We start from the raw sequence: 22,014 nt of genomic DNA, 5'->3' as shown, positions 1-22,014 counted from the left end.
TGTTCTGGATACTGACTTCTCAGGACTATGCACCCAAATTGCGTGAAAATGTAATCACATGTCAGTTCTAGTATAATGTATTTGTCCAATGAATACCCGTTTATCATTCGCATTTCTTCTTGGCGTAGCAATTTTAATGGCCAGTAGTGTATTTGTGGCATGACAAAAGCTGCTTCTCTTAAGTTGCGCGACTAAAAACTTGGAGATCACACATGCAACTGCGTTGCAACTCCAGTATGCCACTAGCTGTGGCTACAGATGAGTTGCATGTGTGAACTCGGATTTAGTTACGGTCTTAAGTTTTGCTCACCAGTGTATCATTTGGCCGCTCTAGCATGCCTCAGTTCACTGTTACGGCACTAAGGTAGGTAGCGATCACCACTTCGACGCAGTCGCTGCTCGGAAGCTAATGGCAGCGGCTGCGCTGAAGAGTTGCGGTGTCAGAACGCCGGCAGTTGTTGCGTGGTGTGAGGGGGGGGGGGGGGGGGGAGGGGGCGTGGAGGGGCGGCTGTCGGCAGCTGGTCTCGCGCCGCCAGTGCGACGCTGCGCGGCATACCACGCGGATGTGAGGACTGCCAGCGACGGTGAGTGCCGGCGATGCGCTCGCTCGCTACACACGCTGTTGGCGCGTCTTTTAAACATCGCATGCTCCTTGGCGGAAGAGTACCAGCTCTGACGGACGATGCCAATGGAGGGTTCTCCCGTGTTAATGTTGGAAGGAATCCGTAGTGATTTAGTGCACTTCTAAAAGCCTTACTTCACACTCGATCAACGCTAGTTCAGACTGTTCTGCAGTATCTCGATCACCGTTCCAGCTCTCTGAAACAGATATATTTTGTTTTCCACACACTCTTTTTTTCATACATTGTAATAGCCCCCACTACGGTAGGGTGTCTCCCATTCCTCAGCGATACAGATAACAATACCGTAGTTGCAACTACATCGGTGATGTATCTTCGTAGAGGCCAGACTGACGTATAAGAGAGCCACCAATCTTTTCAATAAGTGCAAAAGCAACAATCTGGACGAATGACTGATTTCGCCTTGAAACACTGTTACATTTGACTTTCTTAAAAGGAGGAGGATTTTATATAAAAGTTATTTGGTAGCTTAGTAGTGAGCGCTTGAGTTCAGCATTATGGAATCTAATTACAAGAGCCTGGAAAATTTACTTTTTACGGTACAAAAGTCGTAACTGGTGACCTAGATTCAGCATCTGACTGCAATATAAACTTTACACCACTCTGGCGGCGCCAGCTGAACAGTTCAACACAAACGTTACTCCACGGAATAAATGATTATAGCTCAGCTCAAAATTAAGGAAATTGTAAACTAAGAAAATCTGTTTGTAAATAATGGAGTGCGTTTTCACATCAGTTCATTTTGTTAAGGAAGCGACTAACTACTAGGGAAGAACATTTTTTTTAATAATCTTCAAAAGCACTGCGCCTCTTGTAATAAATTCTTTTGTAGTTCTCTAGGCTACTTCTCACCAACTTGTATCCAAGCTTCTTCATCCTTGCATAAATATTCTTTTAAATTTCTTCTTTGCTTATCCTTATACATTTGATATTTCTGTTCTGTGCAGGGTCTTCCCCTTTTTTGTTTTCTTTTATGGAGATTGCCGGCATAGTGCTTACTCTTTTTTTTCAGCCATCGTTGAACCCCTAACCTCATCACACGCCATACAGTTTTAAATGCCGATTTTTTCAGTTTTTCGGTGATGTACTTGAGCTTTTTCATTTGCTTCCTGATTTCTGTATTTGGGAGATTCTCTCACCTTGAAACTCTATCTCAGAAAATCATATGCAAGGATTCAATTCCCTTTCTGTCTTGTTTTATCATTTCCCAGGATTCTGCTCCATATAAATGAATGCATTGTTTTATTGCTTCATATAACTTTTTTTCTTAATTTCATCTGATGGAATTCAGCTTATTGATTGATTGTTTAGCTTGTGTGGTCCCCTGATTTATTTCGTGTTTACAGGAACCCAGATGTTAAACGACACTCGTAACTCTCAGTTATTTATACTTTTGACATGCCTCAACAGTTTTTTCATGAATACAATGTCATGCTCTTCGGTGCTTATAGAGAGATATATTGCTTTAGAAAATTTTATTGTCACCCCTAGTTATTCGAAGTTTTACTTCATCATGTACTCTATATCATCGTCATCTGCAGCCAAAATTATTTGATGATCAGCGGATAGTAAAATCGATAACTACCCCGCTTGTACGTCTAGGTCAATTCCTCCACATCTTTTCATCTATTCTTTAAGAACTTTAAACAAAGTAGGTATCTTTGGTTGGTCGTATTGTTCTGGAGATTTCTTTTCCTATTTTAATTCTTGTCTATAATACCTTGTAAGCTTTTTTAACTATAGGAACTTGTAGCTTATGTATTGTGCTCTCATCAAGATATCGATATAGATTCTTTACTGGTCCGTTATCCTATGCCTTTGTAAATTATGAAAGTCATATGTATGTCTCCTCCCCCCGTTGTTAATTTTTCGACTGGCTCTTTTATAGCAAGCTAGCTGAGAGACCCAGAGTTTCCTGGATATTTATTTATTACAATCTTTTATTAGTCTATCTCCTCCTCCCGCCTCTTCCTATCCACCTCCTCCTTCTCCTTCTCTTGTCCATCTTCTCCTAACCCCTGTCATTGTCCATCCTTTCTGTCTCTGTCTGCCAATGTCTTCGCACCCTTCTCTGCCTATCCATCTCCTGATCCGACTACTCTCTGCCGACCTGCTCCTCCCTCCTCCACTGTTCTTCGCCAGGTTATTACACCCACTTCCATCCCAATGGGAGGTTGGTGGTTTTTACCCTCACAGCATCTCTTTCCTAGTAATGATTGATATGTGCACCTAGTTTGGTTGACGCAGATCGGTGGGCTTAGAAAAGAAATATTGACCATACGCGTATGTTACATATTGCAGGTATATGTGTGTGATTCGCTGCTGTTTTACACCATCGACTCGAGAGAGGATATTAAATTTATCTGTGATATATAACCGTGTGGATTCATCTTAGGCTTCGAAACATGTTTACAAAATTAATGGTTTGCTGTTGTATTGGTTCTCGCGGTCTGGTTTACACACTGAACAGCACACATACGATACAAACTGGATTTCATATTTTTAAAAGGATTCAAAATCAAATAAATACAGGATATAAATTCTAAAAGATCGTTTTCGAAAACTTTTGACTCAGACCTTCTCATCCATACTCCCATAGGTAGTAGTGGTGGGAAATCTCACTCTCACATTATTTTCATACAAATAATAAGTTACGTATCTACCAAATTTGGTTGAAACTGCTCCAGGTGTTCCTGAGCTGTGTCTTAATGTCGCCGCCTTTTCATTCCCACCCCACAGTGGCTCTTTCCAGGCAGTAAGTAGCTAGTAAATCTCTGATTTATTAAGGGGAGATGTACGGCAAAACCCTGCGAAAAAATTCGAACTCTTTTATTCCGTAATTTGTTACACTGATTGTTTAAGAATAGCATCGCGAAGTTTCATAATTGAGTTCTAGCCAGAAATATGTTTAAAAAAAAGTTTTTTGGGCATCTACGCCTGCCACGCCCCCTCTTTCTATGCTGTGACTCACACCTTCTCTATCCTAGAATTTTTTATGCGTTAATTTTTCGTTCACGCAATCTAAACGAACGGCAAATGAGTCTAGAAGGCTGAGAGAAGGATTATATTTACTTATTCCTCTGTTTATAAGGTGGTTTTCTTAATAGTATGTGCTACAAACTTATTTCAGTTTTTAGTTTTGCGTATACCAACCCGTATTGCTCGAAATGGGTCGTACCAGTGCACGCATATCCAAAAAGGTGAGGAAATATCGAATTTAAATAACAGTGTTACAGATACTGCTCCTACGTGTGAAGAACGATTTTCGACAAACTCATTGAGTTCATTTGAGAGGAAATTTAGTGAAAACTAGTTTTCCAAAGGATTTAGGTTAACTGACTTAGAATTACTAGCCCATATGTTTAATATTTCATGTGCGTATGGTAACTGTGGCTCAAAGGACCATAGACTCTATGATGATAGTGACAGAATTGGCACTGTAAGTAATATACATATTTTGTGTAAAGTTTGTAAATATGATGTTCAGTTCAATACATCTGCTCTCCATGGGAAGATGTACCAGGTGAATACAATATCGTGTTACGCCATGAGGTGCTTGGTATAGGCGGAGAAGGCACAAATTTGTTTTGTGGGTTGATGAACATGCTGGCAACAGTGACTAGATTCAGCGATTACAACGGAACACTCCTCAGTGCTCTTGAAGTTGAGTGCAAGGAGGACAAGATAGAAGATGTAGATATTAACAACGAGGGGTAAGGAGGACACTATGTAGTGAAGACAGATCTGTGTGTCTCTTGTGATGGAACCTGGATGGAGGAGGCCATACATCACTTCATGGTGTATCATCTGTCATTATTACGGATACTGAGAAAATCTTAGACTTCCAAGTAATGAGCAAATATTGCTGTCAGTGTGACACAGGAAAGAGCAGTGATGGCAGTGAAGAACAAAGGTGGCAGCAACAACACAAGAAAGTGTGCAGCATGAATTACCAGGGGTCAAATAGTGCAATGGAATCAGCTGAGATGAAACTAATATTCCGAAGGTCAGTTGAACAAGATAGTGTTAGGTATGTGAAGTATCTAGGTGATGGAGATTCCAGTGCTTTTAAGACTGTTTTAGAGAGCAATCCTTATGGCTCGTCACAAACTAAAACTGAAAAACTGGAATGTGTTGGGCATGTTCAAAAGCGAGTGGGAGGTAGACTTCCCAGGTTGAAGAAAGAAATAAAAGGCAAGAAAATAGAAGATGGAAAGCCACTAGGAGGTGTTAATAGACTGACATACAATGAAATTCACACTTTACAAGTATATTATGAAAAAGCTGTAAGGTATAAGTTAGATAGTGTGAAAACAACGCAGAAAGCTGTATGGGCACTATTCTTCCACAAACTTTCCTCAGATGATAATCCTCAACATTCCGTTTGTGACATACGGAGCAAATATCTTCAGGCAGAAGCCACTGGAAAGCGATAAATCGACAAACATGGTTTTCCACTTGCTGTTTTAGATGTTATAAAACCAACTACCAGGTAGCTAAGCAATCCTCAACCGCTGAGAAAATGTGTACAGGCGAAAACACAGAATACAAATAAGAGCTACAATAACCATGATATGGGTGCGCAGTCCAAAAACAGTATTTATGTCTTCAATTGTTATGAAGATAACTGCATGTGATGACTGTCTAGTGTTCAGTAGTGGAAATGTAGGTAGGAGTAAATGTGTACAGAGACTAGGCTTCCATCCAGGAGCATTCACGCTGTAGATACTCAGAAGAATCGATGAAGCGCGACTGGACAAAGCTCTGGCAGCAGAAGAAAAAAATGCAAAAGTTAGCAAGACAAAGGAGGCAGGGAAAGAGATTACTCCAGGGAGACGAGGAAGACAATAAAGATTATGGCTAGGGACAGTGTTAGCTACTAGAGGTATAGCAATATTGTCAAACATTGAAATAAAAACGCTAAAAGAGAGTTGCCATAAACTGACTTTTTGAGCTATAATGTAGCTTTTCTCAGGAACTATAAAAGCTAATATCCTGAAAATTTGCATAGTCTTATGTATTACTTACTGAATAATCGTGCGCAGCACTTTCCCGTTATCGTTTCTCTGAGAAAAGGTCTCCTTTATAATTAGAGAAAAATAGAGCAGTCCCAGATAACATAAAACTGAAAAAATTAATTTCAAAGCAACTGCGATCTTAAACAAAAATCTGTTCCACATATTTTATTAACCACTTATTGCAGATGTAAACTGTGATATTCCAATTGTATTGATTGCTTAGTTTACGAGAAAAGGTACATTATAGGAACAATGGTAATTAAAAATTCGAATCCTTATAAAATGTACGTCGATGAGCATTTTCAAACACAAATTATACAGAATATAAAGTAGCATGTTGAGCATAATAATCTCAAGTTTTACTTTTTAGCTGTAATGTTTTTGGGAGATATATATTTTTAAGTACAAGAATGCATTTTGCCTTATATCTGCCCTTTAAAAAAATCTATGTCGTTTCATAAAAAGCTTCAAATTTATGATTACTTTAAAGAAGAGCAAAAACGCCAAATATTTGACGTTAAAGATGTGAGTGAAAAAAAAGTTTAGAAAAAGTTTCTAATTAACTTTAAAGTGAGTTGGAAGTCGCTAAGTGTTCTCATCATCAAACACATGATGAATATAATCTGAATAACTTGCGCTCCGTTTTTAAAAAAAAGTAGTTTATCGGGTATCTCACTGTTTATGACGTCATATCTCCTGAACTACGTGACGAATAATAGTATAATTTTGCAGGGACGTTTAGTGGTATATATCAATACTGTCAGCAAAACGTTTTGGGAATATATTTAGTAATGAAGAATTAATGCATTAAAACTCACCCCTGATGCGGCAGTTTTACGCCACGAACAGCGAAAATGTAGTAAGCGATAAACTTGTTTCATTTCCTCATTGTGAGGGCGGGTATCATCGAGAAAAACTTTCGTAAGGGTTTGAAATTGTGTCCAAAGCTATTTGCAAGTCGCTAAGTGCTCTCATTGTCAAATACTGGGTAGAACCCGGGCAATTACATGCGGAGCGTTACGAGGTACACTCTTTGTAACATATTACGTACCGTATGTCAAAGATCAATAATACTTTAACAATGTCGCGCAAGTTAGTCGCAACGCAACTGCCACGAACACTGTCAGTTCCACTACGAGAGAGTTCGTCGCCGTTTACACTGTGACATTTATTCCGTGAAGTGATAATTCACCAAAATACCAAAATGTAACTGAGGCTGACTTACTTCTGTTCGCGAGCTTCAACTAGACAGTCGATGTTCGAGGACCAGATTATCCTGTACGTCTCTCTGCTTCTTCCTCACATTTATTTACAGGATTTATTCTTGGCTTTTATTAAAAAAAATTTCATCTCTGTTCTAGCTGTGATATGCGGTTTCCAATCATATTAATCTTTCGTAGCTAACCATTTTTCACATGCCTTCCGTTTATAATGTACCTCCATATCCTAATGTCAGCAGTTTTGTGGTATATGTATTTAGGGATCAGACCTAATGGTTCACATGCAGCCTCATACAAGACATTCTTTAACCGTTTACACTTAACTTGGATCAATAATAACTGCAACAGCCCCAGCCTGGGAATCTAAGATGACCTGAAAGTTTCAAATTTCAGCTCAGTTGCACGCTGTGTCCTTGAACAATTTGCAAGAGGGGCTGGACAGATGTGCACTTACAATACCACTACGGGAAACAATAAAATCATCAATCGGGAATTTGAAATTGCGATTGAGGTTTTAAAGAACTACAGAATTTCTAAACTGCTTCTCTTTGCTGCATTCAGAACGATGAGGAAGGGCGTACTGTGTGATAGAATAGAGACAACAACAAATACCTCTGCAAGACAGAGTCCACTGTGATTGCCACGCTGGGTAGCCACGCGGTCTTGGGAGCTTTGCCACGGTTCGCACGGCTACCCCCGTCGGAGGTCCAAGTCCTCCCTTGGGTATGCGTGTGTGTGTCGTTCTTAGTGGAAGTTAGTTTAACTTAGATTAAGTAGTGCATATGTCTAGGGGCTGATGACCTCAGCAGTTTGGTGCCATAAGAACTTATCACGAATTTTCAAGAATTTCCACTGTGCTGTACTGAGAACCACTAAACAACACTCTTAAACTATAATCCAATCTGTAACAGTAGCAGCTGTCATGGCTAGATGTCAAAGATCACAGTAACACTCGCGCATCCCGTACAATCACGTCCTAATGCCCACATGCAACAACCCAAGCCAGATATCGCACACAGCAGGTTGCCACCATGACACGCGTATCTCAGCAATCATGCCCCGTCTGCAGCTCGACTTGGCTTTCCAGAGAGGACCGTCTAATCGCAATGGGTTTCCACGATGACTGAAGTGATTGGAATTTGGATGTTATTAATATGTCCAATGCCAGCACTTTGCAGTGGTCGATACTGAGTAGCTCTTTTTTCCACGGAGAATACATGCAACACATGCGACAGTGGAGACAGCCCAAACCATACTGAGCATTAGTTCGTTATCCACATACCCAGGGGGCGACATGGTTAGGTCAGTTACATGCCTGTTCCACACCTGACTGGTTTGGAAGCTCAGTGACGACTTACACCTTAGACTGGAACTGTCAATTCATTCCGGGCTTTGACTACATACATTATGCATTCTGCATACCAAATCGTGTCATCCACGGAAACCAGCTACCTATTTATTACTGTAATTACGTACAATTAAATATTACGATTGCACTCCCAATCTGACATTTGACAACGAGCAAAGTATCGGATATTCCTCCTCCTAATGGCTGTGGCTCTGAAAATGTCAGTATCTATATCCTTCTTATGACTGGACATAATTTTCCATGTAAATTTTTTCATCCCCCTTGCAGCTATCAGTGCAATGAAATCGCAGTTGCCTACATCAAATCCATACCTCCCTTACAACCAAATATAGCCATTTTTTTGCGTATGTTAGAGTAATGACCATAGTAGCTTTACACCCCCAACACAAACTTCATAAGGCTGCCAATCACAGAGAATCTATCACACATCCCCTGCTAAGTACAATACTTCGCCAATAGCTGAATCCTGGTGGCACCAGACAACATTGATGGAAATCCGCAAAGGACAGACATGCCTCATTTGTTTTTCTTGCGAATGGTAACAGTGTGTCTTAGGACGAGAGACGTAAACGTCTTATAAGAGACCAGCTATTACGCGTAAAACCAAGACTGCAACGACTATGTTACTGTCACCCTGCATGAAAAGCGGTCTTGGTCTTAGACTGCCCCTATGCATCTTGTAACTGTTCCTCAGTCTCTGCCCTGCCCTCTCTGCAGCTTTGTCCATGTGATCATTACAGTTTAACTTGGAACTGAGTGGAAGTCGGAGAGCACTATGTCAACTACCTTCTGCATACTGTGAGCTGAGTTAATGTGACAGGACCTTGTTTTGACCACTCAAGATAAATATGAATAGCTCTGCCAACCGTGTACAATGTGTAAGGCCTGCGCCAAACGAAGCTTTCTCCCACAGCACGAAATAGTATAGAAAAAACTATGAGCAGTTATGGTTTTGTTTCTTATTAGGAAAATTAGTATATGAGAACTGGAAGAAGGACGAGGATTTTGTTACTGGATCGTGGTACATTCCCAAACTACATACAGGTACTGCAGTCCAATGGAGATCTGCATCCCTCGAGGTGCATTCATGACTGTCACCCAAACATTCTCTCTATACTCGTTGCTTTCTACCATACAACAGGGAAAAACTCTACAAACTAAAAACATTTCACTAACGTCATTCAGTAAAGAACTTGACGAGATGACCACATCCCTCTCTTCCAATATACCGAAAATAAATATTATCTGCATGCTGACATCGAGCATATGTGGTGATCCTATTAAATACACAGGTATTGGTACATTGAAGAAGGTGGCCAGTGATTGAAGTCGCTTCCACAGACAAGTGTAAAATTTCGTCACCCGTACTGTAGGAGGACCATATCCCACAGACTATCAATCGGTAGAGAGGGTCCTGTGTTGTACTTTCATTAGCAGTTTGATACATTGTATTTCTGCTCCACAGAATGTACCTCTACAGCTTTGTACACTGCCATGCACTTTGTTTATCCACCACAACTTCAAAGTCTGTATAGGGTACTAAATCAACAACACTTCAATCCATTGACTCTCGCAGAAAGCTGGACATCACATGGTGTAAACTATGCTGCTCCCACAACACACAGGATGGTTGAAATAAAAGACAGAGGCGGTGTTTCGTATTAATAAAAATGTGGAGGACATCGCAACATATGTAAACTGGAAGAGTTTGTGGCATAGTGGTGCATTTCCAAACAGCTGCCCGAAGGTGATGACTTCTACATTTAACCTCATCTTCCACAGTGACGGGGTAGCAGATGTCTATGTGTTCGGTTTCAAAGAGATCAAGAATACTGATTCCTCATATTGCAGCCATGTGCACGATCAGTTTTTTGGTGCTGGCCATCCACAGAAGGTGTTGCTCCCACCAAGACTCTCTCCATGTCAAACACGTGGCGTCACTTAATCATTATGTAATAATCAACAGCATAAAAGTAGACAGATAGGATGCAAAAGGCACTGTCGATATGGGACAATGTACTGTACTAAGCACCACAGTTGATAGTATGTTCAATTTTAGCAATTTTACTAGTTTTCTGGCCGGCCGGAGTGGCCGTGCGGTTATAGGCGCTTCAGTCTGGAACCGCGTGACCGCTACGGTCGCAGGTTCGAATCCTGCCTCGGGCATGGATGTGTATGATGTCCTTAGGTTAGTTAGGTTTAAGTAGCTCTAAGTTCTATGGGACTGATGACCTCAGATGTTAAGTCCCATAGTGCTCAGAGCCATTTGAACCATCTGAACTAGTTTTCTGTAATTTCAACACCAATCAATGACACAGCAGCATGCTTCTAATTTCTGTATCATCGATAAACCATTCGTCCACTGCTTTGCATGTACCATATAATAGATTGCGAATGAAGATGGGTGACTGTGCAATACATTCATTTATGGATAATTCTCGGGCATATACACCAAAATATACCAGACAGGGTCCAGTACCGATGAAGTTAGGTTATTTACACGTTTCTAGCCCTTCTATCATAGTGCATCATTTATGATTACGATTGGCTGTGTCTCCCTACGTTCATGGGAGTATTAGAGTTTTCTCAGACTCATAGGATAAAGCTGGAGATTGTAAGATCTCCCCATACTGTCTTTGGCAACCCTCCCCGCAACACTGTTGCTGGTTTGATTTACAGCTGACAAAAAGTCAGAGGGTACTGTACCCACTACATTCCACATCTCATGAAGGAACAGAATGAGCTGATTCCATAACTGCTGTTCCACACCAATCTTACTCACGGCACCCATCCAAGTGTACAAGGCCATGGAAGTTAGCACCCCTTATCATTGTAGAGTAGATATGAGAGTGCCATGATGATATAACGGATGGTTAAGAAGAAATGTGTGGTTTGTGCATGACGGCGCTCCAGACAGATGGGCTTTCAAGCTTTTTAATAAATTAAAGGTGCTATCAATTTTATAGCATTGGTCTAGCGTCCAGGGTCAGTACCAAAAAGGTACTGGAATGAGAGAAATGATCATAGTACATAAACAGATACTCTCTTAAGGCTACACAGTTCTGCGCTTGAATATGGTATAATGTTAAAGCCATGTGGTTCCAAAATATTAGTCATGCAGTATACTCTTAATATTCTAATGCAGGACATATATGTCCAACATCTGACATACATCTGTCCTGCAAGTTTTCTACCTCACTCACTACAGTGACAAACTTCCTTCTACACCAAAGAAAAACATAGATTCTTTGTCATGCGTGCACAATACAGCTTTCCAGAGGTGTATAGCACCCAGAGCTGACATCCGATTATGGTTTAGAAATTATGCTATGCTCGTAGCAGTCCCATAAAATGATCGTCAGAACCGAAAATGTCTCTTACAGGGAAACAAACGTATAGCAGCAGTATTTGACAAGTGAAATTACATGCCATTCTGCAGAAACAGGACAACTGTCAAGCAAGTGTATACACAGGGTTTGCAGCACCTAACAAATGTGTGTCACTAACTTAGAATAATTGGAGTTATGAAACTGAAGACTCGATTTATGTCCAAGATGTGGAAGGGAAATGGAGTACTTTGCATACATCTTCGTTTATCTGGAGGAGGATGTTCATATAGGTTGTCCATCGATTGACATTATTCATTACACATGTGTTGGAAGTCCTCTTCTGACTGTGGTATGGAGAGATTTACTGTCAACGATTGCAAGTAGACAGCGCTTTCAGTCACACACAGAACATGCAATTGTATAGGAGTCGATTTTAAGTTGTAGCACACAACTGATGCACCCTGAGAGAACATAAAAGACCTGGTTAAATGTGTCATAGATGACCCGCCACAACATCTCTCTCTCTAAAATGCATCATCAGCCTATCATTAAATAATATCTCATTATAACCTCTTTCAACCGATCACTCCATCCACTTTCTTTCATCCTTTAATGCAGATGCTCGTCAATTTATAGGAAGGTGGATCTCCTTACTAGGAATGCATGAAGGACCGTAGTCAACTTGCATGTAGCACTATTACCTCAACAGACATACAGCTGAATGTTGTTGCAAAACCATGCAGCAGCTGTTAGCTGACACCACATGGCTGTGATTCGTGGAGAGTACAGAGAAGCACATTGCAAATACTGTTTGTTAGGATTTAAAACACCCAAACAGTCTTGCATAGGGTCAAACACAATCCATTCTGTAGTTCTACATTGCAATCCCCCAGCTGGTAATACAACGGTCTTTAGCTAAGGACACTTTTTAAAAATCTACAAAGTGGTTGCTAATAAATCTGAGGTCACACCTGGTCCTCTGATCCGACATATATAAATTTATTACTCTATTGGTGGTCATCCATGTTAAATATTCTGTTACAGCCGTCTTATCGCTTTAACGAAAAACGGCCGTTTGCCTGGTTCCCAGTGCTTCCAAGTCAATTTTTTCTCGTATTCCTTTTGCTGTCACATTCTCACTTGCATGTACAAGAATGTTCCTGCACCAAACAGAAGACATGCAAGTACACTCCCATCCCCCCCTCAGCTTCCACCGCATTTTGGCGTATTTTCCCTCATCTTATACATATTTTCCATCAGTTTTCGTAATTTTACTGATTTTGTGTCACTCCTGCCCATGCGATTGTGACATCACCTCTCACCACATATTCTAAAATTGCTTGTAAATGTAGTACAGTTGTCAATTCCAGCCACATATTCTACAGCTGCAGTGCATTTGACTTGTTTTCAGTATATCTGTATCTGTGCATCTGTTGCAGTCGAAAGTTTTTAACAGTGTAATTATATGTGCTGAGTGTTTCATGACAGTATTCCTTGTGCGATCAGAATATAAAAAAAAAACGATCGATTTAATTACTTCTTTTCGATGTATTTTACAGGACCTGCATCTTCCCAAACATTAGAGAATGACGAGCAAAAGAGATCCAACCCCTGAAAGTTGAATTTTATAAATAAACAATCTACCCTCTTCTACATAATTGAATTTCCGGTTGTGAGATCCTACCTCTCCAGCACACCCCCGCCAACTTACAGATGGGGTAGGGGAGGGGGCCGGGGGATTTACCAGAGGTGAGGGGTTAATTAATTGATCAGGTCAATTAGTTATCAATCATATTGATAGAGTGAAGGGGGCTATTCGAATAACTCAAGCCTGAAAGCGTGTTTGTATCGACGAGGGCGGGGGGGGGGGGGGGAGTGTTGGAGATTTTCGGAGGGATGGGAGGGGTGGGGGTGTTCCTCGGAAGGGCAAATTATCCCTACAGTGTAATAAACCATTTCGCAGAACAGTAGATTAAGGGGAGGGGGAAGGGGTCATAAATCAATCAAGTTTCCCCTGAATGTATGCAACCCGCAACGTGAAGAGATATCCCCATTACCTACTACTAACGTTGCTGCAGATGTATAGGCCTCCGCAGCAGGTGCCTGGTTCAAGCACCCATGGTGACAGCTGAGGCTGGATTTTGCACGCCATTATTGCAACTGGACATTCACGGAGTGGCGACAGGTGGCCTTTTCAGATGAATCACGTTTTATGCCTCATCAGACAGATGGCCATTGGCGTGTACTGTATGAAACGTTTGGAAACAAACAGCTGCAACAATCCTCGGAAGAGTTCAGGCCGGAGAAGGGAGCGTTGGTTCAAATGGCTCCGGACTGAAGCGCCTAGAACCGCTCGGCCACCGCGGCCAGCAAGGGAGCGTTACGGTATCGCGAAAGTTTCGTGGGATTCGCTGGGTGATCTCGTCATTCTGGAAGGCACACTGGATCAACAAAAGTATGCATCAATCCTTGGGTACCATGTCCACCCCTGCAAGTAGTTTGTTTTTCTTCAGCATGATGGCATCTACCAGCAGGACAATGCAACGTCTCAAGTAATTCTCAGAGTACGTGTGTGGTTTGAAGAGAACCACATGAGGTTACAGTAGTCCTCTGGCCCCCAAAGTCTCGGGACCTAAACCCAATCTAGAATCTGTGGGACCACCTCGATCGGGCTGTACCTGCCATGGACCCTCTACCGAGAAACATAAAGCAGCTGGCCACAGAACTGGAGTCAGTATAGCTCCACATCCCTGTCAGTAACTTCCGGAATCTCACTCACTGTCTTCCTGCACGTATCCCAGCGTTTGGTCGCTAGAAATGGTGGTTATTCAGACTTTTGGCAGGTGGTCACAATAATGTAACTGGACAGCATACTGCTCAACAGGAAAATTTACGATTCTTCAGTTTTTTTTTGGTGTGTATCAGGAATGGAGAGTTTGAAGGCGAAGCTGTGTCAACATGACCAAGATGCGCAATACAGGGCTGTTCATAAGTACCTCTGGAGTTTCAGAAGATGGACTGCACAAAAACTACAAAACCTACAGAAAAATGACACATATCAGAGGACAGAGCATATCCCTAAATTTCAATTTCTAATACGCGCTGTGGCGCAGTTGCACTAGGAGGCAGGGGCGTCAGAACCCGTGGACAAAACATCCACTCCATACTGTAGCATTGAATTAGTTCACGCCTGCCGATAGGCAACTCAATGAACAGATTTCCGAAGTGGGCAGAGACTTCCAGTAATTATATGTACGTATTGTCATTTCATGAAACACAAACGATTCCTACACCGAGCAAGTGTAATGCGACTTAAAATCTTGAAGAGCTGCTCTGTCCACTGATATGCGTTGTTTTTCTTTATATGTCTAGCAGCTTCCGCACAGTCGTGTTCTGGAAACCGGGAGTTACTTATGAATAACGCCGTATTTCAACAGCATAGCGAGCTTTCGTTATCATATGCACTGATCCATTGAGGACAATTCACCAGCATGCCACCGGAAGACAGCTGGATGTGTTATCAATTTTTTTTTTTGTATATGTTTCCCACGATGATGCTCTTGTTCACCCGATTACTTTTTACTTCGCATAGTGGTCACTAATGTTCACCCCTCTGACGGACTGAATTAGTATGACAGTACTGCTACTAATATGTATTTCGCAAGTACCCCATTAACGAAGTCAGGCAAGTAGGCCTGGCAGGTGAGTCATCTCCGGTGTCTCCGTAATTTTCATTTGCAGGTTAATTTTTGTGTCTGAGCTCTATCTTACCAGATGTCATCAACAAGGCAATAAATACTGCAGAGTTACTGAATTCGTGATTTTTTTTCACAGAGGTTCAAGTTGCTTGTTATTATTATTATTATTACTATTATTATTACTATTCTCTAATAGTGTGGGTATATAGCAACATGACAGCTGTGCAGAGCTGAAGACAACTTAACAGTATAAGTAATAACACACATGACAGCGCCGTTACTAATGGCTTTTTTTAAATATGACATGGCTATGGCACAATGTGGCGACTTGTTCTGTCTAATGCAGTGAACTTTGCAACATATGGAGAAGCCCAGATGAAGCTGCAGACCCACACTTCACATGAAGAAATAAAACATGATTTTTTAAGTTCTCCAGAATACTTTCCAATCGCTGAAGATGGTAAGACTATTTTCTCCCAAGCAGCCCCACTTTATGTATATTCCTCTGCTTTCCTTTAACCAGTTATGGGCCTCATTTGAGTAACTAGTATCCCTAGCTAAAGCTGAAGTTGTATCAGTACAAAGTATACACAGTCGCCAAAATTTTAGGAAGATAATAAACGTGCCTCAGTTTTTATAGGTGTATCAGAGCCGAGCGAGGTGGCGCAGTAGGCAGCACACTGGACTCGCATTCGGGAGACGACGATGCAAACCAGGGAAATGTCAGGATGGTTCCTTTGACAGGGCACACGACAGCTTCCCTTCCATAATCCGATGGGGCAGATGACCTCGTTATTTGCCCCCCCCCCCTCCCCCCCCCAAAAATCAACGAACCAACCAATGTATTAGACGCTTTGCTGTTTTCATTGTGCATATAAGCTACCTATAATACTATCGAGTTCATTTGTATTAATTCATTAAAACCTCCCATACTGAAATTATAAATGTTCACCTAGCATCACGCCCCTCGAGGGCAAGTTCTATAAAGAACCCATCTACGGCGGCCATAATTACTTCACTGAGTAGAAAACATTTCTAATACATATATTCAGTTGGTATGGAAGCAGGTGGAAGTAAAATGAATTTGTTGAATGATATGATGTTCCAACAGTTCATATTTGAAACCTATTTCCAAAGAACTATTGTGGTCTGGGGCATTATCCTACCGAAATTTCACAATTCTAATCTCCTTACACATATATTTCGTTCAGTTGGTCCAAAATAGTTGCGTAGTAGCCTGTCGATTATTAGTGTAATGTGTAAGATGAAACTCTTCTGAATTTCAAAAAAACAGTCTTTTTGGTGTGTTCCTCATTTGGTCTGACTACTTTTTCTGTTATCGTCTGAGGTACTGAACCCACATCTGATTCACAGTAACAAGTGGACGCACCACACTTGTATTCATTTTCATTCATGTTTGCTCCCGCTCGTAAGCCATCTACAAATTTTCCAGGATTTACGTTATTAATAGCCCGCTTGGAAAAAAGGAAAAACTATGTCCGCACGGTATTTCACCGAAACAGACAAAAAAGGATACCTTATTTAAAGCCATATAAACAAAACTGTTTCGCAGAAGAAGGTGATACATACCTCACTTAAATGCATAACGGGTAGCAAAATAACAAAACTATAATATCATTGATATCAATGCTATATCTTAGTCGGGCTGATGTTTTTCAATATTGCCCATTTACTGTAGAGCCTAGCAATATTCCAGGAAATTGTCAAATTATTCATGCTTCTATGGTCACTAAATATTTCTTCATGTTTTTCGGCACACTCGTGTTCAGAAGATTTCCTAAATATTGACTGACGCCATTGTCACAGGTGTAAGTGGATAGTGGTTAATAGCTGTTTCTGCTGCCACGGACAAGGACTATGTCGATACACTGCGCGATTACTGGCCGCTTTCTGTTTCCTGTTTTTCCTAACACAGCTGTGGCATAATTTTGGGACATTTCAGACTTTTATTAGTACTCGTTCTGCTTTCGTAAAAACTACCTTTTATTCACTCCAAAACGATTCTCTTCAAAGAGGAGCAGTAAGTCTTCACTATGGTCCGTATTTAGAGTGCTCAATATCGAGGTTATCTGAGCATTCTACTATAATATAAAATAAAAATAATATCACCCACATTCCATCGCAGGGCACACTATGATGGCAATTTAGCCAGAACAGGTCTGTAGTGAAAGCGAAAGAATAAAAATTAATATCAACAGCAGGGAGTCTGTACACTCTTTATAAATATATAAGTTGCTGAGTTATATAACGACGCAAGCCCTAAGGAATACACATATCTTATGAAATTTCAAGCAGGAAATGTGACAATCACAGTGCTATCAGTTTTATGACATTTACGACATCTGCACTCATAAGCACAATGATGGTGGATGGTATTTAAATACAGACTGATGCAAAGGCTTCTACGGCATAATGTGCCTATGATGAATATTTTGTAAAGTAAGTTTTATTATTCCTAGCACATTTTAGAATCTAACTTTCATGATGTTTAACTTTTAACTGACTGCTAATACACTACATGTATGTTGCTACTGTTTAATATGATGCTTGATAATAATCTAAAACTGAAATTGTGGGACTGTACAATGAATAAAGAAAAAAGTGACAGCTGTAGGTAGTCTTAATTCATTCAATTAGGGTCTGATGGAAGGCGTGCTGGGGTAGTCTGTGCAGTTCCGATGACCACTGTGTCCAGATGGTGCAGTGTTCAGGGCATGCCTAGGTATCAGGATACCCAGGTTCGAATCCCACTCTGGCACGAATTGTCAACTTTCCCCATTGATTTAAGTCAATGCCCACCACCAGCTAATATAATTAATTCCTTAGTGTAAAACTTATTGTGGTCATATCGATGGCAAGAAAGTGATATACGGAAGACTCGAGAATCAAAGTACATTCCAATTCTGAAACTTACGATACCATTGTAATATCTCTGGTTAATGGAACAGGGGCGTGCTTGCATCCTGGGATGTTGGTGGACAAAAGTGATTCTCCCACTTGTTTCACAGAACAGAGTAGTATATGTAAATGGACAGTTAAAAACTAGTTTCCACATCCGAAGTCCCTATGCACACTGGAATCAGAGGATTCAATACCTGGCAGCAGACTGTTGTGTCTGTAATTGGTACGAGGTGGCGTGGTCAACTAATGGCACTTCAAATATTTATTAAATGGAGAAAACATGAGCATATGTATTTACATTATGAACAAATTAGTTGAAAACATATAGAACTTACATTTGTTGGTTGTCTGTTCCACATTGGGCTTTTACATGGGTTACTGTTCATGTATGCGAGCTGTAAACTGCCACTGCTTTTAATATCAGATGACAATGAAGTTACTTTGTCTTGTAAATGTCATTTTTTTCTTGCAGCCGTTTTATTTTACATCTTAATTTTTCTTTCCCAGTACTAAGAGCTGATAAATCAACTTCACTTCCAACAGAAACATCTTTTACCGGACGTTCTGCAGAGTTTCAGTGTTTGCATCAGTGCTGAAATTTTCATTACGTTTTCAGCCTCAAATTAACACGCAGGTATTATTTTAAATGATGACAGTAGACTCCATTAAAATTCAGTTTATACAAATATTTTGAATTAAACCCAGACCTGTAAGTTCACCCCAACATATTATTTATTTACTAAGCAGCTACCTTAGTACGAAGCAGCTACCGCTTCGCTTTAACCTGTTTCAATATGTCGTCGAGCGCAACGCTTGATTTCATACAAAGCAAAGGAGCCACCCTCTGATTTCGCTTCTTTACGCTGTCCATTCTGTCGTTGGAGATGGAACTTGATCACTGAGCATCAGGCAACCAACGTGTTAACATGTAATGAGTCATATTCGTTTAATACACAATTCAAAAGAGTTTTGCATAACCTCGGTTCCGAGAGTTCCGGAACCTGTACAGAAAACTGGACTAGAGATCAACATAAACATTATTTACGCTCTTTTTATTGCTCATGAAAACCACACACTGCGTGGTGTACCACCATACAGCCGGCCGGAGTGGCCGAGCGGTTCTAGGCGCTACAGTCTGGAACCGCGCGACCGCTACGGTCGCAGGTTCGAATCCTGCCTCGGGCATGGATGTGTGTGATGTCCTTAGGTTAGTTAGTTTTAAGTAGTTCTAAGTTCTAGGGGGCTGATGACCTCAGATGTTAAGTCCCGTAGTGCTCAGAGCCATTTTTTTTCTAAACGAGCGATGTCGTTATTCTGAAGGAAATCATTCACAAGATGTGCACGATGGGGGCACGAATTGTCGTCCATGAAGACGAATGCCTCGCATTATGCTGCTGATATGGTTACACTATTAGTCGGAGGATGGAATTCACGTATCGTACAGCCGTTACGGCGCCTTGCATGACCACCAGCGGCTACGTCGGCCCCACATAATGTCACCCAAAAATAGCATGGAACCTGCAACTTTATGAACTCGCTGGACAGTGTGTCTAAGGCGCCATTCCCGACCAGGTTGCCTTCAAACATGTCTCTGACGATTGTCTGGTTGAAGGTACATGCGACACTCATCGGTGAAAAGAACGTGATGACAATCCTTAGAGGTCCATTCGGCCTGTAGTCGGGCCCATCTGTAGCGAGCTGCATGGTGTCGTGGTTGCAAAGATGGACCTCGCCATGGACGTCTGGAGTGAAGTTGCGCATCATGCAGCCTATCGCGCACAGTCTGAGTCGTAACATGACGTCATGTGGCTGCACGAAAAGCATTATTCAATACGGTGGCGTTGCTGTCAGGGTCCCTCCGAGCCATAATCCGTAGGTAGCGGTCGTTCAGTGCAGTAGCAGCCCTTGGGCGGCCTGAGTGAGGCATGTCGTCGACAGTTCCTGTCTCTCTGTATCTCCTACATGTCCGAACAACATCGCTTTGGTTCAGTCCGAGACGCCTGGATACTTCCCTTGTTGAGAGCCCTTCGTGGCATAAAGTAACAATGCGGATGCGATCGAATCGCGTTTTTGACCGTTTAGGCATGGTTGAACTACAGACAACAAGAGCCGTGTACCTCCTTTCTGGTGGAATGTCTGCAACTGATTGTCTGGATTCCCTCCGTCTAATAGACGCTGCTGGTGCATGGTTATTTACATCTTGTTTGGGGGGGGGGGGGGGGTTTAGTGACATCTCTGAACAGTCAAAGGGACTGTGTGTGTGATATAATATACACAGTACACGTCTGTCTTCAGGAGTTCTGGGAACCAGAGTGATGCAAAACTTCTTTTGATGTGTGTAAATGACGATTGATAAGTGTCGTACAGGAACTTCTGCCAAGCTTTGTCCTGAGTATGAGCTTTTGCATTATGCAACTGTTGGTGTAGAATGTCTTCTTCTTTATCAGTTTCTTCAAGAGGTAAGTGCGACAATAATTCGTGACCAGTAATTTTAGAATCGTCCGCCCCTGGTAGCTGACTGGTCAGCGCGGCGGAATGTCATATTTAACATCCCGGGTTCGATTTCCGGCTGGGTCAGAGATTTTCTCCGCTCAGGGACTGGGTGTTGTGTTGTCCTTATCATCATCATTTCATCCCCATCGACACTCAAGTTGCCTAAGTGGTGACAACTCGAGAGACTTGCACCAGGCGAACTGTCTACCGACGGGAGGCCCTACCCACACGGCATTTCCATTTCCATTTGGGAAACGGCTTCCACGAACTATTCACGGCTAACTATAAGCTGCGGGCTACAATACATGCACGTGGCGCGCTCAGGCAGCGCGTTCGGCGCTAACACGCTCAACTAAAATGCTTCAACTTCTATTTTTTCCATATTGTTGTAAGATGTGGATTTCCTTCCAACTTTAGAAACTATTTTTATATGTTAGCTAAATTTAACACAGAGCATCGTATCACCTAACATGAATCAAACGTAGAGTAACCAGCAACCACAAGTTCACTACAAAACCTTCAAATGTTATGCTATAGTGCGCTTCGAAATGTATCACAGATGCTATGATCAGTATCAAAAAGTACAAACTTCATTATCAAGCTATGATATGGAACTATAAGACACAACAGATACTAATTTTGTGAGCCAATTAGTTTCTACAAAATCAAATGAGGCTTATTATGTACAGTAATGAAAAAAACGCAAAAATGCGAAAATGGTCGCCTTTTAGGTTCTAAAGGAAAAGGAGAACCCCTACCGAATAATTAACTCCAAGAATTAATGTAGCTTTGCTTCATTCATACACAGTATTTTTTACAATGTAATGGGCTTTTGTTGTTTACAGGAAGAAAATCGGAAAACTCATTTTTCTCATGTGCTGCTATCAGACGGTTCGTGGAAACTGTTCATTACTTTCCTGTGCGGTCTTTTCTCTTACTACTGCTCATTATACATTTTAACAGTATGTCAGACATCTGTTTACTTGTAGGTAAGCGCAGCAGCTAAAATTCGCAATTAATAAAATAAACAAAACCTATGTGTTGACTTCAAACACATCTATTTACTCGGTATCAGTACGGCAGATTCCGCGCATGTGCACTAAATTTTGGTTCACGGATTGCAGCCGAGTTTCCATTCTACGTGCTCTCAATTCTGCGGCCAGGCAAACCCAGACACACAGTGTCAGGCGTGTGGTTCCTCTGTGGCTGCCACGTCTACACAGCAGTCAACGAGTTAAACGTATCTTTTTCCGCGGAGATGGGAGCGACGTGCGGTGCAGCGTGTGCGGACGACAGAGAAACCGTCGATATCGCAGTTTAAGTA

General features: G+C 41.4%; 1 protein-coding gene across 1 annotated transcript in view; it reads left to right on the top strand.

Moving 5' to 3' along the window:
* Window positions 1–513: 513 nt before the first annotated feature.
* LOC124805174 (calcium/calmodulin-dependent protein kinase type IV-like) overlaps window positions 514–22,014 on the top strand; it is a 588,498-nt gene continuing 566,997 nt past the window's right edge. Inside the window, exon 1 of the mRNA XM_047265660.1 lies at window positions 514–584. The gene's annotated coding sequence lies outside the window, so the exon portion shown is untranslated. The remainder of the gene's footprint in view (window positions 585–22,014) is intronic.

The sequence above is a fragment of the Schistocerca piceifrons genome, chromosome 7, assembly GCF_021461385.2.
Source record: "Schistocerca piceifrons isolate TAMUIC-IGC-003096 chromosome 7, iqSchPice1.1, whole genome shotgun sequence".
Classification (NCBI taxonomy): domain Eukaryota; kingdom Metazoa; phylum Arthropoda; class Insecta; order Orthoptera; family Acrididae; genus Schistocerca; species Schistocerca piceifrons.
Note: the sequence above shows the minus strand (reverse complement) of the source record. Positions and strands in the feature narration are given on the sequence as shown.